The 10,985-nt window shown below is 34.8% G+C and overlaps 1 protein-coding gene across 1 annotated transcript in view; it reads left to right on the plus strand.

The window, feature by feature from the left end:
* The window catches only part of LOC104081124 (protein unc-13 homolog C-like), a gene marked incomplete at its 5' end in the record, with an annotated part of 78,129 nt that overhangs the window by 61,050 nt on the left and 6,094 nt on the right, over positions 1 to 10,985 (plus strand). The gene's annotated exons all lie outside the window — the stretch shown is intronic.

A 10,985-nucleotide genomic window follows, 5' to 3' on the forward strand; every position in this document is an offset into this window, starting at 1 on the left:
ATCATTTTTTATGCCTGCTTATCAAAATTGAAAATTTTTATACTTTCCCAAAAGCAAACCAAGGCAGAGAACATGCAAGGATATGATATTAGGTGTACTTTGAATCTGGACATCAGCAACACTGAAGCCACTTTTTCCTGCTCTAGAATTTTGGTGTAGTGCACCAAAAATACCGAAACACAAAGTCCTTTTCATTTAAAATATATATACCATTCATTAATGGTGTATTTCAGAAGAGGACTTTCCGTGGTTTCAATAAGAGGGCAAGAGTTCATGGTTATACTTTTAGGCAAAGATTCCTTCTATTTTCAAAAAGAAGCTATTGGTTTCCATTTTTCTTATTGATCTAGGACAGTGTTTTCATACTTCTACAGTACATACAGGAACTGCTTTTATATAGATAATGTGCGTTATATTCCAAGCTGAACGGTTTCTTCATTCTAGAAACTGCAAATTTTTGCATAATACTAATCTTTACTAGATTTCTTTCTAATGTAATGGGCATTTGTAAAAATGGCCTGTCTGCCACTTAATATCTTTGGGAAGGAGTACAATTTGCTGATCTATAATTAGAATTACCCTGCTCCCACTCATGAGAATCAGAGAAGTTTTAATTGAACAGTTAAGCTGGAAATCAATTGCTTTTACCTCTGAAGTACAGTATGTTACTCATAGCATAAAAAGCATGAAACATTAGTTTTGCAGCTTGCCCCAAGATTAATTCCAAGGAATGATTTCCTAGGCAGCTTCCATATTAGACTGAGGATCTCTGTTAATAATTCATACATTACAAGAGAGAAGATTGCTATAAAACTGTAATATATAAGGAATAGATTCTTTTTTCCCCCCTCTCAAAAAAGATTAACAATATGGATTTAGGCAGAAAATTGTTAATTACTAGTATATTTTGCTTTTCCTTATGCATACTTTCGTTGCAACTTCGGAGAAAAAAAATTATCCAGGTTGTAGCCATAAGCAGAGATCTTTCATAAATCCTGAACCACAAACTTGAATATTCTGATTTTCATCATGATTTCAGCCTGAGGTCTGTGTTCATTTCTGTGCACACATTAGCATGCCTATATTTGCACACCAGTATTATAAGAAATGTAGCTACTGGGAATGAAAGTTAAGGAAAAGTGACTGAGAGCTTTTTATCATCCTTTAATGTCTCATTTACAAGAACTAAAAAACTCATCTATTGCAACATCCAGCCTCACGACTGTAGCTGTATCATTAGCATTATTTAAAATGACCCTGTTCGCAAATCAGAAACTTTCTCTGAAGTATAATTAGATTTATATCCGCCCTCATATTTGTGCAGTTAACCAATCCATAATCAATAGACGGTTGGATATAATTAAACTCAAAGTAATGGAAAAAAATAATACTTCAAATCTAAAGAAAATAGCATATTGAATAGTAACCATGACTGTAGTTAAAAATGGATGCTCAGTTTTCCTGTAATGACTACTAGAATCAGACAATAATCAGGCTTACTTTCAACCACAAGTGAAGATACTTTTTCATTTGCCATGATTAAACTGCTGTGTTTCTAAGAAACTGAAGGGCAAAAATTTGATTGGTGTGAGGAAAGGGATTTACTTTTCCTCCCCTAGAAAGCATAATAGCTATGTAAAAGTGTATGTTATTGTCCTTGATACTTCCTGTATTCATGTATATGTAGGGTCAAGTTCGGTAGGAATAACCAAATTATCCAAAATAGCTTTTGCATCATTTCTAAACAAGAATGATTGCTTGAACCAGAGTTTTGATTCCCAGCCTAAAGAGCTTCCTGGAAACAAAGCAATTTGCATAGGCAATATTAATAAAAACATTCCTAACTTTTAAAATTATGACTTAATCTCAGGGATTCATAGTTTTTCATGTGGTGGTTTCAATACACTAATACTTGAAAGCTAAACTCTTATTGTCGTTTTCAAATACATCAGGAGACTATATTGTTATGGACATAGACTTTAAAAGCAAATTATCACACAGTCAAGGACTAATGAAGTTAACAGCCATAATCTTACTCTGATGATTTTTCCTTTTCAAGGCACTGCTACAGACTCTCAAGACTGTTTTCAAAACAGACAATTGTTTGAATAAGTAAACGACAATGCTGAGCATAAACCAGCAGTAACTTTTTGAATCACTGACGACATTGCTTTTTTTTGTTTGTTTTTTTTCTTCTCCGTATAATGATTTGCCATTTAAAAGGAATATGATGGTGAAAGTTATAAATACAATCCTCACTAAGTGTTGTGAAAACAAATCTGTAACCACACTATGAAAATGAAAGATAAAAGAAAAATGTTGTCTGTATCTACTTTATTTATTGTACAACACAGATATCAGATTAGCATACTTAGTGACATAGCTTAAGTTCTGTCATATGCTATCATGTTAAATACCTGTCTTTCTGCCTAGTACAGGAGGAGAGAGAGATTTCTCTTCTCTGATTACATCCCTACTGCTATCCCAGATCTGCCACAGAATTTCAGCTTGTTTGGAAATTAAATACTGCTGCGACTCTGATTGTTACAGATTTTAACATTGATAGTAGGGGGGAAGATTATCTATGTTTGTCCCTTAGTATAAAAAAAGGAGTTTTATTTCATAAAAATAAGCAAAACCTGCCAGAACTTGATCTATTTTAATCCCAACCCACAAATGTAAAACTTGTAGAGCCGCATTCTCTTTTGCAAATAAATTATCGGTATTGTTTGGTAGGAAAACTTCTATAATTTTACATACAATGAATTATAAACTGCTAATGAAATTTAGTTCCCATTATCTGAAGTTTACATTTAATATTAACCAGAAGTTGTCCAGGTGATTCTTCAGTGCCTGTTGTAAGCACATTCTTCTGGAACAGTGTTTTCTTCTTATTCAACTACACAGTAGCGTTAGCGCTGCCAAGAACATTTTCATGGAGCAGGTCGCTTTTAGAGTCTCTAAAATGGACATTGATACAGACCTAAAGGATTTTGAAAAACTTGAAGGCAGTTTAGGGAAGAGAACTGTATTTCAAAGCCTGGATGACTAGTATCTTACACGCTATATGATCATTGATACCTCTGCAAAGAGCATATAAAACACAGCCAAGTGAGAATCTCATAGCATCAATACGCCATTACCAAGCAGATCCCCTGAGGTTCAGATCTCTGATTGATTCTGTTTCCTTTGGACTTTTGTCAGCTGTAAGTTGTCACTTTTAGATTGGGCGTTACTAATAATATACATTGGTTTGTACTGTAAAAGTGATTTTTTTCTCCTCTAAATTCAGCTGCAGGATAACATTTTTGCATAAATTCAGACTATAATATGGATTGTTTTCAACATATTTGTGACCAAACAATTGTTTGTGCGTACTACACTTGCACCAAGCATGAATCAGTTGTAAAATAGTAGCGCGCTGCCAAGCCTGACCTATAAAACCCTGCTCAGTTGCAGGGACTTGGGGGTTCAGTGCTGTATGGCTAAAACACACCATGGCTGGCTAACAGCTGGATGGCAGCCAGCAAGCCAGCACAGAATATCTTCAAGGAAAGCTCAAAGGTTTCTGCAAAAGACCATGTATTTGTACATTGATGTATTTATACAAGTTGTCAACCTACATCAACTCTAGACAAAAAGGTCAAATTTCAGTTCAGGCAGGACAAGCAAATTTTAACTAACCTTGAGCTAAATTCAACCACGTTTTCACAATCAAGACAAAACTATAAAAAAGGCAAAAAGACAAACTGTTACTGTACTTTATTTCAGAAGAGAAGGAACAGGCTCAGAACACTGAAGTAAAACTACATCCATATCTATTGGCCTATCATACAAACTTTCCTACTCTATGGTATATTTGACTTACTGTTACTCAAAGCTCAGACCAGTCCCTGTGATGCTTCTCAAAATTCGTTCCTAAAAAAAGAGAGAATTTTCAGCCTTGCAGTCACCTTTTTATTGAATTAAGTTATACCTTCACCTTTTAGACTACTTAATTTAAAGGATATCAAAATTAAAAGGAGATTTATGGCTGTGGTTTAGTCTAGCAACTGTCTTAAATCTTCAGTAACATCATAAACTATAGCCTGTGTTGTGAATGTTTACATTTGGTTATCATCAACTCTAATAACTTTTGGACAAATATAATTTTAGTTTTAGCAAACTACATAAAAAGACAGCACCTCAAACATTACAATGTCCTGAATTTGCTCTCATTTGTCATGGCTAATTTCTCCAAAGTAAATGCCACTGTTGCATCTAAAATGGTTACTTATCAGAAATAGTCAGAGAAATATTTTTTCTTATAAATTTACAGCAGCTTAGTTTTATAAACCTACTTAGAGAATGCTATTGTTATTGTAAGGTATACGACATAGCAATCCATAGTGGCAGGACTGCAATATATTTTTTAGCTCGACTTTAAAGAGTTTGTATTACTTAAGTAGAAAAATCAATACTCATCTAGCAACATGGAGCTCATACTACAATCCCTACTTGTGCGTTTAAATGGCTGGAGAAAAGGCTATTCTTTCATGTCAGCTGATTCATATCGGATTTCTTCGTTCTTATGCTGGACAATTAAAAGCTAAAAGGGGAAGAAACATCTGAAAACAAGAAAAGATAATAAGCAGAATTAAAAATATTTACCTAATGAGAATGAGTAACTATAAAAGTAACTCCATACTTGTCTTGTGAAGCCACCAACATAGGGAAGGAAATTACATGATCAAAACTGAAGAGAAATTCTTTTCAACTGCCAAGCCAAAATTCAGTTCTGTGTTCCTTTGCAACTTGTAATGGTACAAAGCAAAGCAGAACCCCACTATCTTCTGTCTTCTTAAATATATGGAACGAGATTCAAATACTAAACTGATAGTGAACTTAGAAAACAGCAAACATACTATAGTTTAGGTAAGCAGATAGATGACATCTGACTATAGAAAATAAAAAATCATTTAGCAACTCTTATAAGTGAAAAAGGAAAGATTTTTTTTCTGCTCTTTTGTGTGTCAAAAATGTTGTATTATTAACTGTCATATTTTGAAAGCTATACCTGTATTCTGTCATGAACTTTAAGTCCTACAGAGCATTTCCAGTTCTCTCATAACCTATACTTCAGACAGAATTTAACTCAAGAAATAATTCCTGCTTCATCTACTGTAGTTTCAAATTGAGGTCACAATCACGTATTACACAACCTTATCTCATGAGAGAAGAAAATAGACCTGCATTATAAGCTGCAGAAATCAGCATACAATTGCAAGGAATGTATAATAACAAACAACAGAAAACATAAGAACAATGAAGAAACTTGCAGAATTACACCTAAGTATTCTAGCATATGCTAATATCAAAAAAATGCATTCAGAATAGTGGCAGAAAATAAATATTTTAAAAGTTCACATATTAAAAAACCAGACTGCTGGTGAAGCATAAGGGTTTTTAAAGAACATTCACTTAAGAGGCTGTCACAATAGAAAATTTCTTTGGTTACTCCTTAAATGAAATAGTAAGGCACTTACTTAAATTAGAAATAAATTGTATGTTAGAGTTTCTCTTAAGTCGTCAAGAAAATGAACACAAGCTACTGGTGTCCATCAGTTACATGACATCAGTTTTTAAAAATATCTTCTTAATGTATCAGTGGAGCATTCACTATATATATAAAAACCTCTTAACTTGAGAGGCTATACTTGCCTGTATGTTGCCTGGTTAAAACACTGGACAGTATATACACACACACATACACATATGGGTGGGTGGATGATGCTAATTGGATACTCACCTCCCAGATCTAAGCTGGCTCATCCCTCGTTTCTTAACATACGGACATACAAGCAGCTACAAAGAGCAGAGGGTGACAATGGGGTTGTGTAGTTGCCAGCCCTCATCATGTGAAGCGTGGCTTACACTAGGTAGAGATGAAGGGGAAAGCCTTAATTGGGGATTCCACCCTGGCACTCAAAACCAATACTTTCTACTCACACCATAATATTCTGCTTTTATAATATGCTGTCCGAATTCCTCATATCACTCTGTCTGACATTACAGAAATTCAAATAGGAGAGAATGTATTTTGATAGTGTGGCTTTGTACAATTGAGAGGCTTACAGATGCTGCACAATCTTCTGTCTACCTTAATACCTTCACACCAAGTGATCGTTAAGACAAGTGATTTATGTTTTCTAATCAAATACAAACTTTCTAAATCTTTTCAATCTTTTCATGGCAGCCTGGTGAAAGAATGGTTGCTGAAAGTCAGCCATCAAGTAACTGAACTTCGTTCTCAGAATCCCCCAAAACAAACAATTATCAACAGTTTGTATAGCAGCTTCTTAAAGCAAAGCATGTGTTGCAGTTAGCATCGGTATCATTACTGCAAACAGGTTTCCCTGCTTGCCTTCCTTTTATCTAAACACACATACAGAAGAGATCATTTAGCTTACTACATCCAGCTCTTAACAATTTAGCTTTAATTTACGCTTTATATTAAATGAAACTGTTAAAACATGCACTCAAGATTTTCCTCTAAATTATAAAGTCTCAGGATCCTGTAAAAGACAACTTGATCTCCCTGATCTTTTGTCTTCTAATAAATTAGCATATGAACCCCAGACAAATATATGTATTTTATTGGCATCGTTAATCAGAAGATGACAAATGTTTGTCTGAATTAAAATGTTGATTTCATAGCTTGTGTAATTCCTGGAGCATTGGGCACTGTGAAAGCTTGAAAATATTTCTTCAACTTTTTCATTCTTACGTCCTATAAGGTCAAAGCATACGTCTAGTATTTAAATGGTCAGATTTATGCTGAAGAAGCTAGCCAGCAAACGGGATAGGATAGGGTTACCACAGGGCAACATTGCCGGTTCAGCTGGTTTTATTGCCTGGCTCACAGTGCTTAGTGAGCTTTTCTAAGTCTAAGTCTCAGGTACTAAAATCATGTAATGCATGATGATTAGTTTGCAGGTAGTTGGTTTTCTTTTAAACTAGATTTCTAATCCTCAGAGAGGTAAAGAAGGTCTTGAAATCCTGAATCCTAAAAGCCAGAGTAAAAAAAAAGGAGAAAAACATTTAGGAACTAGGAATTAGGAACTTTTAATAGAGCTATAACGATTGTATCAGAGCCTAGCTTATTATCTTTGACTACTTTGGGGCAAAAATACTGCAAAAGTCATCAGTTGCAACAACTTTATGAGTGCCTGGGTGAGCGGAGGAGAAAGTCAAGAAGCTACAAAAGTCCAGGAAGGAGACAGTCTTTAAAAGAGCATCTAGCCCCAGAAGTATAAAAATACAAGAACCGTAGACGTTAGAAGGAGGCAGTGTAGACATACAGAGACACTTGATCAAATAAGTATAAAGGGAAAGGCTGAAAAAAACTCAGTAAGAAAGAATCACTTCCATTTACTATGGAAGTTGGGGAAATCAGAGAGCTCAAGTAGGGCAGAATATGTGAATAATCTAAAGTTGATTATAGATCCATGCCAACTTGAAGAAGAGAAATACCAAATACCAGCATGGTAATATGAAGCTGAGGAATGAGCAAATTATGAAATTCCAAGATGAACAAAAGAAAAAAAAATAACAAACGAACAATTTTTTGTCAAATCTCATCTTACCTTTTTATTATTATTATATAAGCACTGATTGGTTCAGTACAAAACACATTAGTATTTAAAGTCAAATGGGTGTTTGGTAATTGACAGATTCCTTTTCTGTTTAATGAAGCACTCCCGTTGCATAAAGTAAAATATTTAATTCATGTTTACCTTTTCAACCTAGGAGTCATTTCAGCCCTTCAGTAAATGTAAGGAACCATGAATGTATGGAAAACTGGGATATAATTGTGTGAAGAAAAAACAACATAGTAAATTCAAGTAAAAGTCTTCTGACAATGTAATTATTTTTCTGTATTCAGCAAATTCGGACGTTCAGAGCTCTCTTTTCAAAGCAAATAATAGATTATTATGTTGTAATAACTGCAGATAGTAAAAAAGCCTTTCAAATACAAATAGGAGCTCTATTTTCAAACACCTCTTTTGGACACTGTAAACTGCTTAATAGATTCCAGCTTCCAGAAGTTGAATCAATTCTCTCCTCAGAGATACATAACTTCTCACATTAGGAGGGGGATATAGTACATTTCTGGGTTCTCTGGAACCTGAGCTGAAAAAAGACCGTGAATCTAGATCCACATCAGGTTTTGGACACCCAGCTGCTGGTTTTGGTGACAAAGTCCAGCCCTTATTTTTCTACTGGATTTTGCCTGACTTTCCAAAAAGCTCTAGTTTGGACTATGCCTCCTTGTCTCATATCTCAACTCTCTTATGCATACACTCTGACAACTTAGCCATATACTTAAGGCTCAACAGATCTATAAACTGGACAGCAGGTACAGGAAAAAAATGATCCACCTTGTTAAGTGCCAAGATTTTTTTTTTTTAATAAAACAGAATTTTTTGAATAATTTTGAATAAAACAATTTTCTAAACAAGTCCTATGAACTTTGCAAATGCAATGCAAGTTTGGAGAGAGGCTCATAGAGACAGGCATAAGAACATCTGCATGTTGTCCTCATAAATATTTTGGAAAAAAGTGAGTCTTACTTTTACAATATGACTGTATAGTTAGAATTGTCCCTGCAAGCACCACTAAACAAGAATGGACACCGCACAGACCACAAACCCTTTAAAAATTAATGCTTCTGGAGTTCAACAATAAAAAAAAAAAAAATTAAATAGAAAAAGACAAGAAAAAATAATCAAATCTGTTGTTATTGAAAGCTGTAATTGTTGTTGGATAAAACAAGAAGAATATGTCCCTAGCTGAAGAACAATAAAAACATCCCATTATTCTTCTCTTTTGCTACTAGATGACTTTGCAGCATAAAAAGAATCCTTGTTTTGCAAGCATGCCCTTACTATCTCTCTCTTTCTCTCTGACACAAATTTGCTACTGTCTTTTATTCTTTATGTTGTGAGAAACAGACCCTCAAATAAAGCCTCCTCCAGATTTAAGGATTTTACACAAAACTACCAGCAGGAAGATATGATGAATACTAAAAGACCTTAAAGCAGTTTCAAAAGAAAGAATTGCTATCATAAGGTAGAACATAAGGTAGTTGATGTAGTCTGAGCAACCTGATTTAGTTGAAGATCCTGCCCATGGCACGGTGGGTTGGACGAGATAACCTTTAAAGGTCCCTTTCAACCCAAACTATTCTATGATTCTATGTTCCATATCACAAAATGATATGTTAACCTAGGATTATACAACCATTTTCAAACTCTGTACTACAGGCACAGAGCTGATGAAGGAGAAGGCTTGCATGGCTGAGTGCACAGACAGATTTTTCTCTTAGGGTTCAGAACTATGTATTTCTGTCTGACTTTTTTACACGATCAAATTATTGGTTTTTCACTGCTCAGTTTTCAAGGCTGCTGTGTTTCACTTTCTTATAGCTACCAAATTTTGCCATACTGAACTGTAAATACAAGAGATTGCAAGGTTGATGATAATATTTGTCTATACACAATACCAGATAAAAACTAGCTTTGTTAACAGGTGGGTCAGGCAATACCTTTTCAGACACAGCAATTTTATCATCCATAAATACTTCTGTATGAGAATTTGCATCATCATGTAAACTTTCCTATGTTTATATTAGAATATATAAATAGTGCAAACTTTGGGCATAGTTACAGTGCTGGTTTTAGTAATTACGTACACAAACTCTGCTATCTTAAATACTCATAGCAGCGTAACTGTGGTAGTTGGAGAGTCAGAGCTGAGACCTATGAACAGTCCAATGATTAGCTCAGCTTCTCAGATGTGTTTTGCCACTCTTATTGAGGTCCATGCTGCATACCAGTGATCCTGGTAGCTCCCAAAACAAACTACTCTTAATATTTTCTTTTTTTTTTTTCCCAAGAAATTATGAAAGCATCCCACCCAGTTTCCATGCTCCAACTTCCAGAGCAGCTGAAAAGTACCCTCCATCAGAGGTACTGCTCCTGCTATTTCAAGGTCTTAAATTCTATTCTTAAATTTTATGCTAGCTCATTTTCTGTGAATCCCATTTATTTCTGCTGTGCTCTTTTTTCATGCAAATCTGTACGTTAGTTTCCAAAGACCTCCTAATAGAAAACTTGTTTAAAACTTTTTGCTACTAAAGGATTCAAGCAGGACAAAGGATCCCTTTCACAGAAATGCACTTTTGTGCACAACCACAGACCGATTCAGTAGGAGTCTCTTGCATTTAGCAGGAATATTATTCTAGAAAATATAGGGAGTTTCTGGGGTTTTTTTACAAAATATACGTCTCATTTTTCCACTTGTATTTTCTGCTATTTTCTCTACCAGCGTCTACAAGTTCACACTTCTCCAAAGGTACCTACTAAGGAGTAAAAGACAGAGGAATTCGTTTCTGTGTGCATATGTGGCCAATATGACTATCATGACTAAGAAAGATTTCACTAGGTCCTTGGTCCAAAATGGATCTTTTCTGTCAAGATCATTAGGGCTATAACAACTATCACATTGATGACATTCCAGGTGCTAAATAATCAAATTCTGACTGTTCTGGACTTTTTGTCCACTGAGGAGCAAGCATCTTTGGCCAGAGGGAATATTTTTTCTCCTTTACAATTTGTTTGCTGCAACAGAATGACTGCAGTTTAAATGCCCACCTATGAGAGGATACTGTATTTTGATTCATTTAAATAACCTAACAAATAAAAGCTAAAGCGGAGTTTAGAGTGGAAGCAGTAACAGTTAAACAACCATAAGGTTTTCAGACATAAAGCAGAATTATTTCTAAGTTTTTTAAGCTTCTAATGAGCTATATTACAGTACTAAAGGAAGAAAAGTGCAATCATCCTCTGCAGTGCAGGGCTAGATATTTGTTGTCAGTTAAATTGACTTGTTAAATGTGGTAGGATAAATGGACCTTTCTATAGTGCAATCAGAATCACTAATTC

Source organism: Fulmarus glacialis, unplaced genomic scaffold, assembly GCF_000690835.1.
Source record: "Fulmarus glacialis isolate BGI_N327 unplaced genomic scaffold, ASM69083v1 scaffold16318, whole genome shotgun sequence".
Classification (NCBI taxonomy): Eukaryota; Metazoa; Chordata; class Aves; order Procellariiformes; family Procellariidae; genus Fulmarus; species Fulmarus glacialis.